General features: G+C 42.3%; 1 long non-coding RNA gene across 1 annotated transcript; it reads right to left on the bottom strand.

Annotated features, from left to right (window-relative positions):
• Positions 1-17,833: 17,833 nt before the first annotated feature.
• LOC114098529 (uncharacterized) lies at positions 17,834-23,648 on the bottom strand. Its single transcript, XR_003583750.3, has 2 exons — positions 23,460-23,648; positions 17,834-18,234 (listed from the first exon to the last, which is right to left on the bottom strand). It is a non-coding gene; the product is annotated as an uncharacterized lncRNA (long non-coding RNA).
• Positions 23,649-24,483: the final 835 nt, after the last annotated feature.

Below are 24,483 nucleotides of genomic sequence, written 5' to 3' on the forward strand. Positions count from 1 at the left end.
CCTCAGGGCTGTGTCACTGCAGTTGTTGCCTCTTGGCATGTCTGTGCTGACTGTAGACAGCCTGTGGACTCTTGGCACTGTGGGAATATGGAGGCCAGCTGCATGTCCCACGTGTGTGTGCCTGTGTTAGAACGAAACACTGATCTCCACTAGCAGCACCAGCACTGGGGGGCCCTGCAGGCTCCCCTGGGACACCCTGGGACTGGCATTTCCTCTCTGCTTGAATCTCCGCCCCAGATGATGCCCTTGCTTTATTTTATTACCAAAATACTGTCATTGCAAGCAGCAGTGACTGACCCCCTGTAGCACCTGCCGAGATGCTGTTAGTGCCGCAGCCCTTTAAGTCATCGAATTTGGGGCAGGCTGGGCAGGCTTGATCTGCAGCATCTGCCTCTCTGCCTAAGGGTTTTATCTGGCCATTAGTGGCCACCTTGCCCTGTGAAAGGCACTGAAGTGCTGGGGAAATTCATGCCCCTCATTCGACCAAGGGCTAATGGAAGCTGGAGTAAAATTAAGCCAACTCTTAAGCTGGGCCACTCTGAAGTGTTTTCAGCTCTATTGAGGCTCACTCACAGTGGCAGCTTGCTTGATAGTGTTTCCCTTATTCGCTGCCTTCTCCTCCTCCTCCTCTTCCTCTTTCCCATAATCCGGATTCCTGGATCTCATCCTAAACAATGATAAACGATCAATAACCTGTCTCCAAGTCTACTGGGGAACCCACTTCTTCCAACCACTCCACGATTTCTACTGACCTACTTACAGCTGAACCCACACACCCGACTTTAGTCACATTGGAGAAGTGTTCCATTTCCTTGGTAAGGTCACATCCTCCACCAAGGACCTGGCTTCTCAAAGATTTTCCTCCTCACTTTGCCCCCCCTCCCAATCTATACAACATAATCATCCTCCTCCTCCTCCTCCTCCTCCTCCTCTTCCTCTTCCTTCTCTCTCTCTCTCTCTTAGATCTTTCTAACTTTTGAACATACCTCAATATGACCTCTCAGGCCATAGTCTTCCAATTCTGGCCAATATGGAATAACAGTGACTTGATTTTCTGTGACTTTCTGTTCTGCCTGAAACAATAATATATGACAGTGGTTTTCAAGGCACTGGACATTAAGCAACAAAGGCTAGAATTCTTGAGAGATGGGAAACAAGTAAGGGGAAGCCTGTGACTGTCCCAGCAAAGGGATCAAAACCCAGGCAAAGCCTGGTAGACTCCACTCATTGAGCAGACAGCTGAATCAGAAAGACCAAGGTAGCAAGAACATGCAGGAACCTGCAGAGGGATGCGCCAAGCATTCAGAAGAGATCTGAGCGTGCATATGAAGAAACTACCCAAAGCCAAGGAAAGATGCACCAGAGAGGATTAGTGTAAATGGTAGCTGGCCAGGAATGGTGCCTTTTCCTGCCGGTCCAGTCTGGAAAGCCTCATGCCTGACAAGACATGAGGTAGAGGACTCAGAAGGGTCTTGCCTCAGTAGCAGGCAATAGTAATCCCTAGACTAAATGCTACTCTCATCCTTTAAAAGAAAGACCAAAAGGGCCAAACAGTTGCCAAGCAACATAACTGCATCACAGAATATTTATATAGATATAAAAATGTCCAAATCTCAAGGTAATATTCATAATGTTAGATTGAATAAAAAGCACCAGGCTTGCAAAGAAGGAAGAAAATACAACCCATAATGAGAAAACTCAATTGAAACTGACCCAGGATTGACACAAATGTGAAATCTGGCAGACAAGAACATTGAAACCATTCTCACAGCTGCCTAGTTAGATACATTCACAAGTTAAGTGAAGAGGTGAGCAAAAAAAAAAAAAAAAAAAAAAAAAAAAACAGACCCAAATCAAGCTTCCAGAGATTAAAACTATAAGGTCAGCTACCAATAAACACACTGAACAGAATTACAGCAGATTAGGCATTTCAGAAGAAAAACTAATAAACTTAAAACAACAAAAACTACCCAAAAATGAGAGACAGAGAGTACTAAGAATAATTTTTTAAATGAATAGATCTTCAGTTAACTGGGAGACAACTTCAAGAAGTTTAATATATGCATTAAGTGGATACCTTGGGAAATAAAAGATATGGGAGAAAAGGTACTTGAAAATAATGGCTGAAATTTCCCCAAGTTTGATGAAAGCTATAAACACATGTGTCTAGAAGCTCAATAAACTCTAAAGCACAAGAAATTAAGCCAAGATAATTCATAGTTGAACTGCTCACAATTGATGATGAAGAGAAAATCTTAAAAGCATCAAGGTCAAAGGAGAGAAGACATATTACATACAAAGGAACAAAGATTAAATAAATAGATTTCCTTTCATAAATCATTCAAGCAAGCAGACAGTGGAACAATATCTAATACTGAAATAAATCAGTACCAATATTCTCTATCCACTGAAAATATTTTTCAAAACTGAAGGTGATTTTGATAATACACTGTTATAGGGCTGGGATTGTAGTAAGCTGTAGAGCGCTGGCTCGCCTAGCACGTGCAAGGGCCTGGGTTCAATCCTCAGCACCGCATAAAAAAATAAATAGATAATACACTATTATGTAGGTTGTTGTAATTAAGGGAAATCTGATGAGTATATATGGGAATAGAGAAGAGAGAGATCCAAGAGCAAAATGACTTAAACCTAATCACATAATCAATCACATTAAATGTAAATGGTGTCCTCCTAATAAAAAGGCATAGATCCTTAATTTGATTTAAAAGCAAGATCCAATTACACATTTTCAAAATAGACATAAATAAGTTAAAAGTAAATGTATTACAGGCAACAATAAATGTTGGCAAGGATGTGGGGAAAAAGGTACCCTCATATATCGCTGGTGGGACTGCAAATTGGTGCAATCATTATGGAAAGCAATATGGAGATTCCTCAGAAAACTGGGAATGGAACCACCATTTGACCCAGCTATCCCACTCCTTGATTCATACCCAAAGGACTTAAAATCAGCATACTATAGTGACACAGCCACATCAATGTTTATAGCAGCTAAGCTATGGAACCAACCTAGGTGCCCCTCAATAGAGGAATGGATTTTTAAAAATGTGTTATATATACTCAATGGAATATTACTCAGCTTTAAAGAAGAGTAAAATTATGGCATTTGCCAGTAAATGATTGGAGTTGGAGAATATCATGCTAGGTGAAACAAGCCAATCACAAAAAAACAAAGGCTGAATGTTTTCTCTAATAAGTGGATGCTAATTCCCATTAAGGTACGGGGTGGGGCACTAGGGAAGAATAGCATTACCTTAGATTACGTAGAGGAAAGTGATGGGAGGAGAGGGGATGTGGCTATAGGAAAGATAGTAGAATGAAACAGGCATTATTACTGTATGTATAATGTGACTACATGACCAATATGATTCTGCAATATGTACACTCATAAAAATAAGAAATTATATCCCATCTATGTATGATACATCAAAGTCCATAAATGCATTCTACTGTCATGTATAACTAGTTAAAAGAAATTTTTAAAAAATTTTAAAAAGAGGAAAAAATAAGTAAATGTATTAAAATATATTCCATACTAACAATAAGAAATTTGAAGTGACTATATAAATGAGAGATAAAGTAGATTTTAGGGCAAAGAATGTTATCAGGGATAAAGAGTATTATTTTACAGCAAGAAAAGAACAATTCATCAAGACTATATAATCTAGAACCATATAAGCCTAATAATAGAATTTCAAATTCTATCAGGGGGAAATTTGATAGAACTGCATGGAAAAATGGTAAATTGAATTTGTAGTTTAAAATCTTACCACATAGATTAGTCCAGGCTTACATGAGCTCAGTAGTAAATTCTACCCCACATTTGAGAAAGAAATCAGGCAAATTCTATGCAAACTCTTACACAAAATAGAAAAGAAGGAAATACATCCTAACTCATTCTATGAAATAGTGCTTCCTTAATACCCCAAACACACATACTACAAGAATTGAAACCATAATCTAATCTCACTCACAAACAGTTGTAAAAATTCCAAACAAAATTTTAGCAAACTGAATCTAATTGAAAAAGACGAATACATCATAACCTAGTGGAATTTATTCCAAGAGAGAAGGTTTGCTTAACATTTGAAAACCAATCAACACAATCACAAATTTAAAAAAAAAAATGATATATTTCTCAATTGGTGTAGAAAAAAACTTTATAAAAATCCAGATGCATGCCCAATAAAATCTCTGAGAAGACTACAAACAGAAGGGAAATTCCTATACCTGATAAAGGGCATCTACAAAGGCCCCCATAGCTAACATAATATTTAATGGTGAAAGACTGAATACTTTTCCCATTGGATCAGAAACAAATCCAGGATGCTCATGTCACTTTTACTCAACACTGCACTGGAGGTTACAGCTAATGCACTAAGGCAAGAAAAGAAAATGCATTTTCATTTAAAAATTAAAAATAAGTAAAATTGTATTCACAAATGACATAAATATCTTTGTAGAAAATTCATTGAAAACTAGAAATACATTAGTATATGAGCTTATTAAGTTTGAAGAATCCAAGATGAGCTATACAAAATCAATTGCTCTTAAAAATAAAAACAGGTTAAACCTCTGTCATGTTGCATTAGGTGATAAAACCAAAAACAATCTAAAGGAAAGAATTTGATAAATTAAACGTCATCAAAACTAAGGAACTTTTTTTGCATCAATGGATGCTATCAAGAAAGTGAAGCTGGGGATGTAACTCAGTGGTACAGCATTTACCTAGCATGCACAAGGCCCTGGGTTCAACCCCCAATATCTACCCTCCCACACCAAAAAAAAAAAAAAAAAAAAAAAAAAAAAAGGTGGGAAAACAACTACAGAACGGGAGAAAATATTTGCAAATCAAATATTTGATAAAGACATAGTACCTAAAACATATAAAGAACTCTTAGAACTCATTAATAAAAAGTTAACCCAACTGAAAAATAAGCAAAGGATTTGCATAAACATTTCTCCAGAGTTGATATACAGAAGACCAATAAGCATGTTATGATCATGATCATCGTGTTAACTTGTTGAGAAAATGATTTCTTATCTTGTTTTTTGCTATATACACAGTAGATTAAACAGTAACAAACCTGAAGCAATAAAATTGGCCAACCATGCACTGAGATCTCTCAAACTATTAGCCAAAATAAATCCTGCCTCATCAAAGTTGTTCTTGTCAGGTATTTTGGTCACTGTGATGCAAAACTGATTAATACAGATATTATTAGCTACTGTATAAGTCTGTGTGCTCCTCCTTGGTCACACTCTTCCTATCTTCTCAAGACTAAACCACTTTCCTGGTTTTTGTTATAATACCTTGCTTTAAAAAATACTTTAGCATCTACTTACTTGTGCGTGTTTAAATAATATATTAATCAGTTTTTTAAACTTTTATGTAAATAGAGTTATGCTGATGTAGTCTTCCATGATTTGCTTTTTTCATTTGACATTATGTTCATAAGATTCTTGTGCATGGAAGGATATGACTATTCATTATTGTTATTGTATATATAGTGTTCTTTTTAAAGAATTTATTATTATTATTATTATTTAGTTGTAGATGGACATAATACCTTTATTTTATTTGTTTATTTTTATGTGGTGCCGGGGATTGAACCCAATACCCCACACATGCTAGGCAAGCACTCTGCCACTTAGCCACAACCCCGGCCCCTCTATAGTGTTATTTTTAAAAATATTTTATTAGTTCTAGATGGACAAAATGCCTTTATTTAATTTGTTTATTTTTCTGTCGTGCTGATCACTGAACCCAGTGCCTCATACATGCTAGGCAAGTGCTTTACCACTAAACCACCACCCCAGCCTTATAGTGTTCTTTTTATTAGATATACCACAATTGATTTTCCAGTCTACTGTAGGTGAATGGTTTCTAGTTTTTCTATTATGAAAATTGTGCTAGAAATGTTTTTGTACATGTGCAATTTTATCAGGCTCAGGAATTTATATGAATTGATTCAGCTTTACTAGATAATGCCAAATAATTTTCTCAGGTGATTGTATTAATTTATAATTCTAGCAGCAGAGTATATTCCCCATCTTGGGCAAAATGTAATCATTTTATACTAATTATATTTTGCAATATGATGAACAGGTGATCATATTGCAAAAATACACACACACACACACACACACACACAAATTTTAGAGTAGATTTATAGAGTGGTTGCCAAGATAGGAAAGAAGTCTTGTGTAACAATTCTCTCTATTACTAGCATCTGACATTACCATGGCTGTTTTGTTATAACTGAGGAACCAACTATTAAACAATACACTTTATTTGTGTTTTGCTAATTTTTCCACTAATGTCCTTTGTTTCTGTTCTAGGATTCCATCCAGAATACTACACTCCATTTATGTCTCCTTAGTCATCTCTTGTCTATGGCAGTTTCTTAGACTTTCTGGTTTTTCATGGCCTTGACAATTTTGGGGTGTATTGGTCAGGTATTTTGAAGATTGTTTCTCAGTCTGTGTTGTCTGATGTTTTTCTCATGGTTAATCTTGGGCTATGAATTTGGGGGAAGAATACCAGAGAAGCAAAATTCTCATCACATTTGATCAAGTGTACCTGCTATCAGTGTGACTCATCACTGCTGACGACCCTTCCATATTCTTCAGAAGAAAATTACACACACACACACACACACACACACACACACACACACACCATCCCTGCACTTAAAGTGGGAGAATATTATGCTCCACTTCTGGAGACAAGGAATATCTATGTAAGCTATTTGGAATTCTTCTGTTTGAAATATTTGTCTCTTCTCCCCATTTTTTTACTGTAGTAAATAATTTATTTATATCAATATGACATAATTTTTTAAAAATAATTTGGGCTATAATATACTACCACACTATTTTGTTGCTGGAGTTGTTTTAGCTTTGATCATTGGAGACTCCTTCAGATTGGAACCTTTGTCCCTTGGCATGTCCCCCAGCCTTTCGTTTTTGTAATACTTCCTTCTTTTCTGGCACTACTAAATTCTTCAGGCTCATCTTGCATATTTTCTAGCCCTGCTCTAGAAGCAGCCATCTCTCCAGGTAGCCCTGGTTCCTTTTAATGGAGAGTGGTATTAGAAACCAAGATCTGAGTGAGGAGTGTGATCACTATTACTGGGGTGTCACTGCTTTCAGTCCCCATGCTGAGAAACCTACTGATTCATGGCTACAACACCTCTAATCATTTCTGTATATGTCCATGTATCTTAACTATGCTGATGCCTCAGACTCAAATCCAGTATTACCCTGTTCCCTCTGGCCTTCCCCCTTGCTTAAATGTAACTCTCTGCCCCAACAGTGAGTAATCTCCCATCCACCATCTGTTTATCTATTTGTTCAACCTCAGTACTTATGCACAATTGTGAACCCATATCCCTGCAAGAAACTTTACCAACTAGAAAACAGTGTCTGTGAGTAATTCCTCTTGTCTTTACCCTCTACAGTTTCAGTCAAAACACTTTTTTCAAAAAGTTACTTAGCTCAGCTCCTTTTTCCTTTACCCCCTTCAAATGTTGTTTCATACATTTGTAATACAGTTAGCTTCTTTTGTCGCAGTCTGCATTCCATCCTGGGAGCCCTTGACCTTCTGGTTGATTGATTTTCAAAATTTACATGCATTAAAGTTCACTTTGCTGTAAATTTTGATAGGTTTTGACAACTGCATAATGTCACTTCTCCAGAACCATACAGAGTAGCTCGATCACTCTAAAACCTCCCCTATGCTTTCCTGTCTGTTATCAGCTCCTGTCCCCAAACCTCTGTCAACCTCTGGTCTGTTTTCCATCCCTATCATTTTCCTTTTTCAGGAAAAAAAATATATATATATATATACACACACACCTATATTCGTATAACAGGTAGCCTCTTTGGTCTGGCTTATTTCACTTAGCAAAATACATTTCAAATTAATAATTCTCCCCATTAATTAATGGTTTGCACCTTTTTACCACTGAATATTATTCTATTGTACCACGATGTGACAGTTTATTTTATGTGTCAACTTGGTTAAGCTATAGGCCCAGTTATTTAATCCAACTGTAATGAAGGTGGTGCTGTGAAAGTATTTTATAGATGTGGTTAACATTCACAACCAGCTGATTTTAAATCACATAATGTGGGTGGCCTCATCCCATCACTTAGAAGCTAGAAACATTCATGCTCAGGATTTTGTATTTATTTACATGTTTGGTTCACATTAATAAATTACTAGGAGTGTGATGCTGGGCAGTATTGTAAGTCTATTTTTTTTTTTTTTGAGAAACCACCACATTCTCTTGCATTGTAGCTATTCTGTTTTGCATGCCCCCAGGACTGGGGAATGGTCCTGTTCTCCACATTCTCACCAGCATTTGTTATTGTCAGGATTTTGGATTTTATGCATTCTAATATGCGTGTAGTAGAATCTCATTGTTGTTTGAATTTGCATTTTTCCCTAATGACAAATGATTTTGAGTGTAATTATATTTTTATTTTTACTAATTATTATAAAAGTAGATTTGATCCTCATATATTTATAGGTCATATGATGTTTCTTTTTATAAAATATAGCTGTTCAAGATTTTGTCCATTTTTCCATTTGACTCTTATTATTTTCCTAATTACTTATTTATTATACTAGAGATTAAACCCAGGGGTGCTTAACCACTGAGCCATATCCCAGCCCTTTTTATTTTTTATTTTGAGATGGGGTCTTGCTAAGTTGCTTAGGGCCTCACTAAATTGCTGAGGTTGGCTTTGAACTTGTGATCCTCCTGCCTCAGCCTCCTGAGCTGCATGTGCCACCATGCTGGGCTTCTTCTTATTTCTTTATGTATTCTGGGTTTAACTTTTTTTTTTCTTCTGATGTTGTATATTGCAAATGTTTTTCCTTACTGTATGGCTTGGTTTTCACTCTTGAATGCCCTTCAATGAACAGAAAACCTGTCTTTGAACTAGAGCATTTGCTCTATTTACATTTCATGTAAATATGGATATCCTGGATATATACCTATTATTTATTTATTGTTATTTTGTGCTCTCTATGTAGTCCATCTGTTTTATTTCTTGCTCTCCCTTTCTTACCTTCACCTGGACTATTTTGTATTTTCGATTTTTCATTCTACTGGGAAAATTGGAAGGAATCCTTCCTCTCTTTCCTTTTTGTTCTACTCTACCTTCCAAATGGTTTCTTTAGAAAAGAAAATATACTCCTGAACTTACCAAAATCCAATGTAGTCAGTATCTTTACCTCTTTCTTCTCAAGCAATAAATGGAGCTTAGAACACACAGCCATGCTGGGGACCAAGTCCTTACCACACGGGGCTTTGCGGGACATTCCATATCCAAGTTATAGCAGCATGACATTCCCTCTGTTCTGTCTGAACTTCTAGCATTTCTTATCATTTAGGTCTTCTAGCAATGGTGTCTCTCAGTTTTGGTTTTCTTTTGTCTGAAAATGTGTTTATTTTACTGGGAATAGGCTACTGGGTAGCAGTTCTTACTGTTACTACTGTTTTGTCTTTCAGTGCTTTGAAGGTATCACTAACCTGTCTTCTGGTTTGAATGTTTGTAACAAGGTGTCCAGCACAGTTTTTACCTTTGTTCCTCTCACAGTTATGTATCCTCTTTTTTCCTTTGTTGATCTTCAAGATTTTCCCTTTGTGTGTGTGTGTGTGTGTATTTAATATGAAGTATCAGCTCCAGGGCTTGGTTTTTTGTTTGTTTGTTTGTTTGTTTATATGTAATAATTTGGGGAATTTTTGGCTTCTTAGATCTGTGGTTTGATGTATGTGTATTTTTCATTATGTTGGAAAATTCTCAGCCATTATCTCTTTGATAGTTCTCGTTCCCCATAGTCTGTCTCTCCTCCTTCTGGGACTCCAAGGGCACTTATTTAGACTATTTGGTATCATCCCACTGCTCTTGGATTCCCTGCTTGGTTTTTATTTTGTTTTGTTTTCACTCTTCTTTGTGTTTTAGGTTGGATAATTTCTACTGACCTATCTTCAAGTCCACTGACTTATTCTTCAGCTATATTTTGAGTTTTTTGAAAAGTTATGAAAAGAAAATTCTTCATCTCTTGTATTGCAAATTTTGTTTGAGGGATTTCAGTTTGACTCCATATTATAGTTTCTATCTCTTAACTTAAGCTCTTCCACCTGTTCTTGCATATTGTCCACCTTTTCCACTAAATTCTGCAACATATTCCTCTTTATTATTGTTATGATTTGATATGAAATGTCCCCTAAGACATGGTGTGTTGAAGGTTTGGTTCTCAGTGCAGCAGTGTTCAGAGGTTGAACTCCTGGAAAATGATTAGATCATGAGGGCTCTGACCTCATTAGGGCCAGGTTGGAGAAAGTATGTCACTGAGGGTGTGCCCTGGACAGGTATATCTTGTCCTCAGCCCCTTCCTCCCTGTCTCTGCTTCCTGAGTTTCAGAGCAGCTTTCCTCCACCATGCCCTTCCACCATGATTCTGCCCCACCTTAGGCCCAACGCAATGGAGCCAGCAGACATGGACTGAATCCTCTCAAACCATGAGCCCAAATAAGTCTTTCCTCCTCTAAGTTGTTTTTCTCACGTATTTTGTTCCAGTTATGAAAATACAGTTGTTTAAAAGCCCCCTAGTGATAACTCCAACATCTGGATCATCTCCATCTCTGGATTTATTGATTGCCTTGTCTCTACAGTAGATTGTTTCTTGCTTTTTTGGGTGGGTCTTTTATTTTTGATTGGATGTCAAAAACTGTCAGAAACAGTATGGAAACTGAAATAAATGGTTCTTACATCTGGAAATAGGTATGTCTTCTACAGGGCTATTAATAAATGGAGAGGAGTTAATATCAGGACTTGAGTTGGATTTGGTTTTGTTGATACTGTGGTCTTCTTCAGTGCATCACAGCTTTAGATTCCTCTAGAATGACTTCGTGATTAGGGCTGGAACTGAGATGCTGGAGGAACCATGTCGTGATCCCTGCCAGTCTTCTCAGTGATCCCTGTACTCCTGCACCACGGAGGGGCTGTTTCCACACCCTTGCTTTTCTTCCACTGGTAGGCTCATGTTGCTTCCTGCCCGGTTCTTGCAGGCTGCTAGTGGGGGCCTGGAGGGTTCCCTTTGTTAGGTTTCATTCTCAGTCCTGGGCCTCAGGGGTGGGGAGGGGCTTTCTCTGCATTCCTGCCCCTTCTTTGCTGCAAACATCAAAGATAGTTCTTGTACTGGATAGGATTTCCCGCCCTCCTCCCCTAATAAGAGGTTCCTGGTGGTATTCATTTAGGATTCTGGGTCTGGGACAGTTTCTTTTCCTCTGTCCTCCACTATCAGCAATGAGATTTTTTTTCCTGTGCCCTTGGAGCAACAGGTTTGCTATCTCTGCCCAGGTAGCTTAGGGTTTTTGTTCATGTGAGAGAAGGGTCTTGGTGGGAGCACCAGGCTGTGCTCCTTATTTCTGAAGACCTCCCACACAGATGCTCCAAGCCAGGCGCTCTGTGCTGTGTGTCTCATTCACCCTTCAACATTTTTTCCAAGAAAAAGAGACTGAAAGTATGTTGAAATTCCCTTGGAGTGTGGGGCTCCACACTATCATGCTAGCCAACACTCAGATTTTAGCAGCTGGTTAAGCTTTAAGCTGTTTTCTTCCTATTTGCTTTTCTGGTGGCCAGGGCCTCATCCTCCTGTGCTCTGTCCCAGTTTCATCTCTCCTCAAAGGTGCCTGCCCTTCTTTGGGATTTAGGGTACTTTGTTGTCCTCTGATTTCAGATCTCTGATTCAAAGAAGTTATAATTGGGGGCTGGGAGTGTAGCTTAGTGGTCGAATGTGTACTTCTCATGTGCAAGGCCCTGGATCAAATCTCCAACATGTAAAAATAAAGAAGGAAGGAAGGAATCTGAGATCAGAGATGGCAGGTGACCTGCCCCCCAGCCACACAGCTAAAAAGTGACAAAGCTTAGATAAAAACCCAGCCAGGCCTGATTTCCTAGCCTGAGTTCTTTCAGTCTTGCTTTTTGGACAGGTGTCCCTGGATCAGCTGGGTCCTGAGCTCATCCCTGCCGTTCTCTTCCTCCTGGGCTCACAATACCAGAGGAAGGCCTGGCTCAATCTACCCTCTATGCAGCCTCGCCACACCAGCAACTGGAGACATCTCCCCTGCTGCATCAGGAAGAAGAGAAAGTTCTTTGCTTCCTGACATTCCCCAGACAACCAGGCCCCAGGGCTTTCAGCCAAGCGGATCCCCTCTGGGTGCCTCCAGCCTGGGTCCTGGGTGTACACCCTGTCACAACCCAAGAATGTGGGCATCCAAGCACCAGCAGCAGACAGGCTCGCTGGCTGTCAGCCGAGCCAGGGCCCCTGATAACTGACAGGAGCTGACAGACCATGAGAGAGGGAGGCTGGGCTGAGGAACAAATTGCAGAGTGACTTGGTTTGTGTAGACAGTGAAAGGCAGCTGGGTCTGGCAACCTCAGATGAGCCACCGCCTGGCAGGCCTCCGTTTCCCAGTCTATGGAATGTGGATGATATCTCTTGGCTCTCTGCCTCACCAGGCAGTTGAGAATAAATAAATGTGATTGGTTGTCCTGCCTGTTTACATCTCCTGCCTCAGCTCATCTCAAAACCACGGGGGAAACTGAGGCTTCGAGAGCACAAGTCACACCTCAAGTTGGCCTCCAGGCCTCCTCTCTCTGCAACCAGGACCTTCTACCCCAGCTTCAGCCCCTTTCTGGCTCAACACACTCAGGAAGGGGGGCAGCTTCCTTCCTGGGGCGGAACTAGTTCAAGGACCCCTGGAGGGAGCCCTGGCGCCCTGGTCTCCAGGCTTACGACCATCACTGACTCTCTGCAGGAAACTGGGCAGAGGATTTCCTTTTCGGGGTCTTGGTTCCTTTATTGTAAAGTGGAGGAATCTGAGAGCAGAGCTTCTCGAACTGTAATGTGCTTGCAAATCCCGGAGACCTTGTTAATGGGCAGATTCTGGCTTAGCAGGCCTGGGGCTGGGCCTGAGATTCTGCATTTCCAACAAGCTTCCAGGGTCAGCTGATGCGTCTGGTCCTGGGATCAGATTTTAAGAGCAAGGGCCTGGAGATGCCCTAAGGGCTTCCAAGTCATATATATATATATATATATATATATATATATATATATATATATATATATATATATATATATTTTTTTTTTTTTTTAATATTTTTATTTCTTAGTTCTCAGCGGACACAACATCTTTGTTTGTATGTGGTACGGAGGAGGATCCAACCCGGGCCGCACGCATGCCAGACCAGCGGGCTACCGCTTGAGCCACATCCCCAGCCCCCCAAGTCACATATTTGAGGGCTGTTGGGGTCCCAGATTCCTCCCTCCTGATCCCACCAATAGACTATCCTGAAGTTCCTGAAACTGCTCACTGGGGGGGTGCCTTTCCTTCTCAGGGATTCTCCCTCCTTCCTACCTCAGTCTGGCTGCTCCTCTCTCCCTGCCTTTGAGAGGGCCCTCCTCCTGCTTTTTGTAGATGGAGCCGTATCTCTGGAGGGCAGTTTCCAGGCTCCAGGGCGCAGGCGCAGGACTGAGAGAACCCGGATGCCAGGAGGTCTCCCACCCTAGCAGCCTCGCTCAGTCCACTTTCCTGCCCCTCCCTCCATGCCCACCCAGCATCAGCAGCTGCTGGAGGGAGATCTGTGTGTATGCCATTGCGATTTTGTAAAGAAAAGAGGGCGTGTGTTTGTGAGGAAGGAAGAAACCAACATTTATTAAGATCCTATTGTGCGGCAGGCAGGCTCATTCCAAAACACTGCTGCTGGCCAACCCTTGACCGTAAGGTACGCTTGTCTTTAAGTGTCATTCTGGTGATGAAATAAGAGGCAGCATGGGAAACTCCTGGGTAACTTGTCAGCAGTTTGAGGAGTGGACAGAAGCCAACCTGGATTCACAGCATTCAGAAGGCTGGGGAGGGAGGGGTGTCCAGCTCAGAGAGCCCTGCAGACCATGAGTGGGGTTTGACTTCTTTTAGAGGACAGTGGGAGGCTGGGAAAGGGGTGCGGGAGCTTGGGGTTGAATCAGGTGGTCCAGTGTGGCTACTGAGTGGGAATGGAGGGGAGGTGACTGGTGGGGGTCAGAGAGACTCCTCCTTGGTGTTCCTTCAGCTCTGGGATGGTGGCCTGAGCAGGCTGTGTGACAATCCTGTTTATATCCTAAATATCTGGATAGCAAAGTAGCCATTCTCTGACCTCCCCTGTGAAAATCACCAGCAGGGGGCAGCACAAGTCTCAGGCTCCCCCTTGGGAGACAAGGTTTTCCCCAGACCCCCCGGGGGTTGAGCCCCTGGGCTGGGATTGGAACCTAGACAGAACTCTGGGTCCTGGGAGGGAGAGACACCAGCAGGCAGCGCCCTCCTGGGTCAGCCATCGTCCATCAGCATGAGCATCACCCGGCTCAAAATAGCCCCAGACACACGGAAAGATCGCGTCCCACTGTTTCCCCCACCACAGCCACACACAAAATAAACATCCCTAAATCTCAACGGGGCCAGACTCCGGAGGAGCAAAGGGGAGCGAAGACGTGGCTGGCCGCCCACTGAGAAGTCCGGGTTTTGTCCTTTTCGTTCTTTTCTCGAGGTCAAGGCTTCGCTTCCTGACATGAGTGTGGAGACTCCCACTGCTTTCCCAGAGGCCTTGCTCTCAGTGTCAGGCTGCCCTTTCCCTCGGGTCACAGGCCTCAGACATGGTGACACTGATGAGACAGCCACGGGGACTCTGGGGGAGTTAGGAGGCTCAGGACACACCTCTGTCCACCAGGAGGCTGAAGGGAGGGTTCTTACTGAGTGCCAACTATGTGCCTGGCCCACAGCAGGCACTTCCTCAGGCATCAACCCATTTGACCTTAACAAAAAACCTTTGAGGTAGTTAGAATTACTTCCCATTTTACAGATGAAGAACCTGAGGCTTGGAATGGGCATGGACTGTTGAAGATTTCGTAATCAGGACTTAATTTTACATACTTGGCTCTAAGGCCATGCATGGTCATGGGTGGGCTTTGGGAAGGCCCCCTTGGAGGATGGTCAGTGGGTTCAATGAGCCTAAGAGTCACTTGTGCTCAAAATTCTCTCACTTTCCTTGGGCTGGGAAACTCTCAGGTCCTGAGAGTGATCAGGCAGCTGAAGTGAGCTTGGATTGTGGGCTGAATTTTATTCCCCCAAAACATATGCTGGAATCCTAACTCCTGGTGCTCATGAGTGTGTTCTTATTTGGAAATAAATCTTCACACATGTAATCAAGTTAAAATAAGTTGATTGGTGCAAGTCCTAATCCAACATGACTGGTATTTTTTAAAAACTTTTTTTTAGTTGTAGTTGGTACTTATTTACTTATTTTTATGTGGTGCTGGGGATCGAACTCAGTGCCTCACATGTGCAAGGCAAATGCTCTACCACTGAGCCACAACCGGAGCCCTCCAAACACCTTTTTATTAATTTGGAATTGATTTGGTGTAGGTATAAGAAAGGGATCTAGTTTCATTGTTCTGACTGTTTTTGTTTTGTTTTTTGTTTTTTGTACTGGGGATTTAACCCAAGAATACTTTAACATCCAGTTCTTTTTAATTTTTATTTTATTTTTTTTGAGACAGTGTCCCACTAAATTGTGAGGGCCTCCTTAATTTGCTGAGACTGGCCTCAAACTTGCAATCCTCCTACCTTAGCCTCCTGAGTTGCTGGGATTAAAAGTGTGCACCATCATGCCCAACCATGACTGGCATTCCTATAATAATAGGGAAGAATAAATTTTGTTGTTTTAAAGCCACCCAGTTTGTGGTACTTTACCACAGCTCTGCAAAACCCTTACAACTGGCATTGGCCTAGCTGCCCCTCAGAAAGTAAGCAGAACTGGAATCCAGGAGAGGCACAGGGAGCAGGGCTCTATTTTCAGCACTATGAGGGGAAGAACTTCCTCCGGGTCAGAGCTGTCCTCAGAGAAGGGACTGCCTCCGGGGCATATGTACAAAGAGGGTGCCTGGCCATCTGGTGGAGATGTTGGGGTGCTTGTCTCTTTCTTACTGATTTTTGAGAATTTATAACTGCATACATAAGTATAAATATATAAAGACATGCATTGGGCTATTGTGTCATTAGCTTGTTATGTATGTTCAAACATGCTTCCTAGTTTGGGACTTGTCTTTTCACATTCTTTATGGTGTCTCTTGATGAGTAGCAGTTCTTCATTTTAATGTCATCAAATTTGTCCATCCTTATTCTTTATGCTCTGAACTTTTATTATCTGTTTTTAAGAAACCCCCCTTTCCTCCAAGGTCATAAGAGATGCTCCTATATTTTTCTGAAAAATTTAAATGCCTCTCCAAACATTTTTTTAAAATATATTTTTAGTTGTTGATAGACCTTTATTTATTTATTCACTTATATGTGGTGCTAAGAATTGAACCCAGTGCCTCACACGTGCTAGGCAAATGCACTACCACTGAGCCACAACCAGAGCCCTCCAAACACCTTTTTATTAATTTGGAATTGATTTTGGTGTAGGTATAAGAAAGGGATCTAGTTTTGATTTTAAAGAATAGATTAACATCTGTGTTAGCATTAGTACCATCATTATTGTTATTTTGGTGGTGATGGGAATTGAACCCAGGGCCTTGTGCATGTGAGGCAAACATTCTACCAACTGAGCTATATCCTCATCCTCCAGTGTTAGGGTTATTAATTGATCTTCAGTGCCATCTTAGTCCTGCATCTGTCCTTGCTCAATACCTTGTAGTCTTAACTTCTAGAGTTTTAGTCATTTGACTGCATTTGGCTTTGTTGGTCTTTTTTTTTTTTTTATTGTACCAGGGATTGAACCCAGGGGTGCTTAACCACTGAGCCACTTAAATCCAGCCTTTTTTAAAAAATAGATATATATCTTGGGGCTGGGGATGTGGCTCAAGCGGTAGCGTGCTCGCCTGGCATGCGAGCGGCCCAGGTTCGATCCTCAGCACCACATACCAACAAAGATGTTGTGTCCGCCGAAAACTAAAAAATAAATATTAAAATTCTCTCTCTCTCTCTTTAAAAAAAATAGATATATATCTTAGGGGCTCATTAATTTGCTGAGGATGGCTTTGAACTCACGATCTCCTGCCTCAGCCTCCTGAGCTGCTGGGATTACAGGTGGCGCTACTGTTCCCAGCTTACTTTGTCAGCCTTGACAGCAGGTAGAACAAATTCTCCCAACTTCTTCTTGTTCCTCTGGAATATCTTTGCACTATAATTATATCTATTAACAGTCATGTGAAGAATTCTTAGTGGTTCATTTATATAAAAATTCTCTTAAAATAGCATTGGTATCACTACAAATTTGAATTATTTATGTTAAAATTTATTTAAAGAGGCAGCAAAAGCTCAATCTTTTGGTACACATTCTTCTGGAAAAATTTCAGTGTATATACCAACATCTACACAATGCATCTGTGTGTATGTTATGATGGAATCATTCTTGGTATGTGATCTGACATTAACTTTTTCATAAATAGGTCTTAGATATATTCTCATGGTGGAAAAAGAGAACTGCCTTATTTTTAAAACAATGCTTGCAGAGTATCCCATTTGGGAGAAGGACTGTAATAACAGTCAACCAATTCCTTATCAGACACTTTCGTGTTGCTTCCAGCGGCTTGATTTTTAAATCAACTTTGCTTTCATTAACCAATTGCCATTCAGAAAGATGGCACCATTTATACTTTCACTAGCCTTAAATCACGCTGCCTTTGGGATCACACGGGCACCTGCACAGAGTGGTTTTTTTTGAGGAAATAATTAAACAGATAAAGAATGTAATACACATTGTATATCCACCCTCTATATTTTCACTGTTCCTACAGCAGCTTTTATTACAATTGTTTTGGAAATTTTAAAGGCAGATTGGATGGGATAACAAATCATCCCTTAACTGCAGTGATTATCCATTCCTAGCTGTGTTCCATCGAGACCCCAGGCCTGAATTACTTCCAGGCAGATGCCAGACATCATATGATTTCATCCATAAATACTTCAGCAAGTGTCTCCAAAAGATACTCTTTTCCACACCTTAAACAATGAATGATTTTCTAATATGGTCAATTTCTCTGGTTGTCTTTTTCTTAAAATTTGTTTATGGGATTAGGGAAAGGTTGGTCAAAGATTGCAATTTTCACTTAGACAGCAGGAATTGTGTTCCGCGAGAGTGGAAGTTTCAGTGTTCTCACCTAAAAAAAAAAAGGTAAGTGTAAGAGATAATGCTAAATTCCTTGATGTGGCCATTTCATGGCATATATGTCAGAACATCATGTCATACACTATAAATTTATATATTTTATTTGTTGATTAAAAAAAATAAAAAATAATTTGCTTGAATAAGATCCAAAATAAAAGCCAGACATAATCCGTCTCTTCAAACTAAAAAAATTTAAAACAAATTTAAATAATCACACACTGAACCACTTGAGACTGGGCTACAGACCTGTTTCCCCATCACCCCCCAAATCTTTCATGCGTCCTACAAATAAGGACTGTCTCCTCTATACCAGCCACTCCAGGAGACCAGTGTGGGTTTGTTGGCCTCCTTCAAGTCTTGCCGGTTGCCCAACAGCGCCTCCTACAGCCCGTGGACTCAGGCCAAGTGCGGACACTGTATCAGTTGTCCTGCATTTTCCTCATGGTATCTTACCCAGTGCTGTGTGACTTTGATTGGTCTGCCTGCTCAGGATGATAAAGGTGATGTCTGCCAGTTTTCTCCACTGTGAAGTTACTGTTTTCTTTTCTTTCTTTTTTTTTTTGGTACTGGGGATTGAACCCAGAGGTGCTTAATCACTGAGCCACCTCCCCAGTCCTTTTTATTTTGGGACAGGGCCTCACTCAATTGCTGAAACTGGCTTTGAACTTGGGATCTTCCTGCCTCAGCCTCTTGAGTTGCTGGGATTACAAGCCCAGGTCCTTTGTGATTCTCTAAAGAAATACTTTGAAACAATGAGAATCTCATTCCTCATCAAATCTTTAATTTATTCATTTGTTTCAGAGTTTGACTTGTAGTTTTCTGTTTTGTTCAGAAAAAAAAAATAACCTGCTGTTTTATTCAGTGAGTTGTAGTCTCTTGCTATCATGATTCATTTTGATGTTTCAAATGTCTGCAGTGTGGCCACTGGGAATCCCTTCAAGCTGGCTCCTGCTTCCTTTTGAGAAAGTAGTGTCCTTACTTTCTGGCACTGTAGGATGTTCCATGTTGATTTTATATTTCTCCTGTCCCCATCCTATATATGGGCATTCTCTAGGAAAGGAAGGATTGTGATATTCTAACTGTACTATTCTCTATTTATTAGCTAGAATTCCTTTCTTTAAAACAACAATAACAACTTCCTTTCATCAACTACACTAGTTCATTTCCTTGAAGTGCAGTAAAAATAGATGTTGGGACAAATGAGTCTTTCCTTTCACTCCTCAGTTTTCATAATAATGAGTTGGTTTTCTAGCCTTCTCTGAAGGTGCTCAGCAAGGTAATTTTAATATTATTATAAACTTACTAATTTTATGTATGTCAATTTGCCATTATTTCTATCGATGTCCAAATTGTCCCAGTGACCAGTGGGAACCTGTTTTAACTTTTACCCTGCCCTATGGGTCAATCAGCTTTTCATTGCTGTGACTGAAATTCCTGACAAGAACAGCTTAGAGGAGGGAACATGGCTTTTGGCTCACAGTTTCAGAGGCGTCAGTCCGTGACTGCCTGACTCCATCACTCTGGGCCTGAGTGTGGCAGAGCATCCTGGCAGAAGAATGTGGCAGAGGACAGCAGCTCAGTTTAAGTGCAGCCAAGAAGGAGGGGGTAGGGGGAGTGGGGAGAGAGAGAGGGAGACAGGAAGGGGCCAGGGACAGATATAATCTCCACGGCCACACCTCTACGGCCTACTTTCTCCAGGCCTCACCTGCCTGCAGTTACCACCCAGTCGTCCATTCAAGTTATTAATCCACCAAATGGATTACAGAGGTTGCAGCTCTCATGATCCAGTCATCCCGCCTCTGAACATTACTGCAGCGCCTCATACACGAGCTTTGGCGGGGTGGGAGGGACGTTCCAGGTCTGAACCCTAACACATGTCAATCACAAGGGAACAAACCCACACTGACTTTTTCCCCAATAAAAACATCACTGGGAATTTCATCTGGGGTTGCATTGACTTCATAGGTCAATTTGGAGAGAACTGACACCTTTGAGGTGGTGAGCCTTCCTGTTCATGGAGGTGGTATACATCCCTGTTTATCTGGACTCCTTGACTGTCTTTCAGTGAAGTTTTACTCAAGATCTTGCACATCTTTTTGTTAGATTTGTTCCAAGATACTGTGTATTTTTATTCCTAATAAAAATCATGCCCTTTCTAAAGTACATTTTCTAAGTGAAAAAGAGATACTAAAATGAAGTGCCATTGACCTTTGTATATTGATTTTATATCAAATTGCTAAACTCTCTTATGAAGTCTAACAATTTGTAGATTACTTGGTTTTCTTACGTAGAAAATCACCATCTCAGACATGTGACAGCTTTATTTCCTTCTTTTAAATCCTTTTAACTTTCCATTCATTTTTCTTAATACTTTTTTTTTTCTGGAACTTCAAATACTATGTTGAATAAATATGGCAATATTTGTCTTATTCTTGATTTAAAAAGGTACTTTCAAGGGTCAGAATTTAGTAAGATGTTTCCAATAGGCTTTTGGGGAGGCAAGGTTAGAGATCAGAGTTAGAAGGTTTCTTTATGTTACTTATTTGCTAAAAGTTTTATTTTTAATCATGAGTGCATATCAGATTTTATCAAAATTTCAAATGTACCTTTTGAAATAATTCTATGAGTTTTTAAATTTTATTCTGTTAATAAAACAGTTAATTTATCAATTTTTCAAATGTTGAATTCTCTGGTCAGAGAATATGGTTTGTATAAAGGTGGGTCTTTGAGATTTTTGTTGAGACTTGATCCATAGCTTGGTTCACTACTAATGTGTAAAGGAGGCCCATGTGTGTTTAGAATTGGGTGTGTTTTCTGGTCATTGGATGTGGGGTTCTATACATATGCATTAAGTACTTCTTATTGGGGTTGCTGAAGTCCTACTGATTATTTTAATTAAATTAATTAATTAGAAGTTTGGGAATTGAGCCCAGAGGTGATGTACCACTGAACTACATCCCCAGACAGCTATTTTTATTTTGAGATGAGGTCTCATTAAGATGTTAAAGCTGGCCTCAACCTCACAATCCTCCTATTTCAGCCTCTGGAGTAGCTAGGATTACACCACACCTGCAGATTTTTGTTTATTCAAATCCTGATAGACTTTCTACTGTTTATCATAATGTCAGGCTATTGTGTATATATGAATTAAGCAGTTTTATTTTTCTTAACTGATTCTTTAATGATGACTTTATATAAACATTATAATAATGTTTCTATCTTCAAGTCTCTTTTAGTTAATATTTGGAGTATTTTGTTTCATCCTTTAACTTTCAACTTTTCTGGGTTCTTGGAAAATTATTATTGTTTTGGAATTATTATTGTTTGCGCACTTTGACAATCTTCATCTTGTTATTGTGATAACTGATGTATATAATTGACTTCTACTATAAGCACATAATAGGTGCTCAGGAAACGAGCTAATGCCAACTCTGAGCCTTGTGGAGACTGGAGGTGGGGGACTGGGAAGGAAAGTGGGGCTTCTTCTTGTGGCAGGGCTGGGCTGTATGTCACTATTACCCCCTAGTCTGGGGGGACATGGTTTTTCCTGAGAAAAGCATGGCATTTCCAGAAAGACTTGGCTGAGAAAACCCCAACCTAGTCTGAGGCCTCATAACTGTTTCCTAGAAACTAGATGTGAGTGAACCACGGCCGGTGCCAGAGTCATCGCATACATTTCCTGTTTTTCATCCACCAGCTAATAAAGTTATTTCCTCCGTGTGCTGAGCAGGAAGGCCCCACTGCCTCAAGGCCCGAGGCCAGCTGTTATCCACCGCCCAGCTCCAAGCAGAGGTCGGAAGTGGCCTGGGCTCTCTTGGGGAGGAGCTTCCTCTTGGCCAGGGCTGTCAACTCTGTGTCCCTCCATGGCTCCCCGGCACTCACAGGGGCTCTGGGGCCTCAGCACCCTCTCCATCCTGTTTCTCTCCAGGGCTGTGTCCTTGGCCTGGCAGCCTCAGGTCCCACAGGTCCTGGAGTTGCCATCTGTCCCTGGTGCTCCAGCCTGCCCCCAGCTCCGTCTGAACCAAGGACGTCACTGTGCTTTCTCCCTGTCCGCAGCAGTCTCCAGACTCCTGGGAGGTACTTCGCTCACACAGGGTGGAGGACGCTCTTGCCTGGCCACAGCTCTGCCTCCCACTTCTGGGAGCTTCTCCACAGCAGGGGGGTGGGTCAGATTCATGACGTGTCCCAGGTGTGACCTGGGAAGGCTGCTCAGGAGAGCTGTTGAGTGATCCAGTGAACCTGGAGTTGACTCCAGGGTGACACCCTGCAACCCAGGTACCCTTAGCCATCCTCTCTGGCTGTCGTTTCCAGAACCTTCTGCCTCCTGTCCCTTCTCCAAGCCTGCTCCAGGTTTCATATTCTTCCCCACAGGTGGAAACCTCTGGACACCCTCCTAGTGGCTCCTCTCAGCTCAGGACTCTGACTTGGCCTCTGGAGCAGGCGGCCCTGCACCCGCTGCATTGGGTCTTGCTGCCAGGGACATGTCAGCGGGTCATTCTTTCCGTATTCTCTTAAATACTTATGGAGCCTGGAATACTTGCCATGAGCTGGGGACACCGTGTGGTCAAGGCCCAGCTTCAACAAGCTGTGCTCACCAGGGCAAGAGCAGAGTGGCCGGCAGTGGCATTGGGTGTCCACCCGCAGGTGTGTGTATGCTGGGTCCAGCCACAGGGTGGCAGGAAAGCAGGGCTGTGGGAAGCCTGTCCAGGGCACAGGCCCTGCCCAACAGCAGGACGAGCTACAGGGCTCGGAGCCCAGTACCCAGGATGGAGTGTGGCAGAAGGAGGGGTGTGACAGCCCTGGGGCCTGGGTCCACTGCACACACCCAAGCAGGAAGATAGGAGGGGAGGACCCCATGCTCAGGAGGCAGATGGCCTAGAGCAAATGGCTGTCGGAGCCCAGGTTTGTTCTCTGTAGGAGGAATATTGATAAATCCACCTCACTGGAGGATGAAACCCAAAGCCAAGGGCACATACACGGGGCCCAAGCAGGAGCCCGGCTCAGGCCACAGGCTCACTTGGTCAGTCCCTGGGCATGGACTGAGGCCAGCACAGATGAGAACACTGTCCTCTTTCAGGGGGCAGTCAGAGGAAAGAGGACAAGGCAGAGACATAGGGAGTTCGAGAGGAGGGAGAAAGTTCTGAGCTAGTCATTTTTAGGCACAAAGTCGAAGTTCCCAGAAGCCTGGAGCTGAGCGCGTCACCCCTTCCGTCTTACCTTGTGGAACAGAGGCTCAGAGAGGAAGAGACGCGCGGCAGGTGAGTGGGACGCCCATGTTCCAGTCTATACTCATGGGACGCCCCTCATCTTCCAGTGAGGCTGGGTGGCGTTGGCCTGGCCTCCGTGTCCTTTCTCATAGAGTCTTGGCCTCTGGGTTCCACCTTCCAGGTGGCCCTGGGTGTGCACTGCGGTGATTTATATAACACTTGATTCATCCTCGACCAGTTCATCTTTTGTGTCCAGCAAAGTCTGGTGGCTTGCAGACACTGGGGTCCCTATTCTGGCCCTGGCTGGATGGCACTGCTGGCTGGTTTCCTGCACCCATAGCCCAAATGAGCTGGGTGGTCTCTGTGCTGAGCCCCTGGAGGGCGTGCCCAGCCTGCCCATCCCTGGACCAGGCTCCAGTACAACCCCCTGCCCCAGCCTGGCCTGGCTCAGACTAGGAGCCAGGAAAAGGCTTGCGAAGAAGGAACGGACAGAGGGAGAGGGGGGCTGGGGTGACAGAAGGCTCTGAGAAGGTCAACGCATCCCTCTGTGCAGAAGAGGGCAAAGACAATAGGGCGTGGTGCCCTGTAGTCCCAGGTATGCATCCCACCTGGCCATGGGTGCGGTGTGTGCAGAAAAATTTGCATAACATAATATTTATCCCTTGGGTCCTTTTTGAGTGTACTGTTCATTGAGTGGCCTAGAGGACATTCACACTGTGGTGCAACCACAGAGACGACCCAGCCCGGGACACTTTCATCATCCCTAACCCTTCGGCTTTCTGTGGCCGTGTGCCCTCAGGTAAGTGAAGCCCCTCCTCTGAGCCTCGTCCTCTGGTTTCCAAGCCAGGGAGTGTCACCCAGCTTCCGTGCTGGAAGGCTAATGGAGTGAGCCGGAGCCACGGCCTGGGTCAGGGAGGCACAGCCAGGAGCTGCTCTGTTGTCCCCGAGCTGGGCCAGCTTAGTCCCTCAAGGCCACTTCCTACAGGGCCATCTTGAGTGTAGTGGCAGTAGTCACTACGGTGTCATCGTGACAT

The sequence above is a fragment of the Marmota flaviventris genome, chromosome 9 (genome assembly GCF_047511675.1).
Source record: "Marmota flaviventris isolate mMarFla1 chromosome 9, mMarFla1.hap1, whole genome shotgun sequence".
Taxonomy (NCBI): Eukaryota; Metazoa; Chordata; class Mammalia; order Rodentia; family Sciuridae; genus Marmota; species Marmota flaviventris.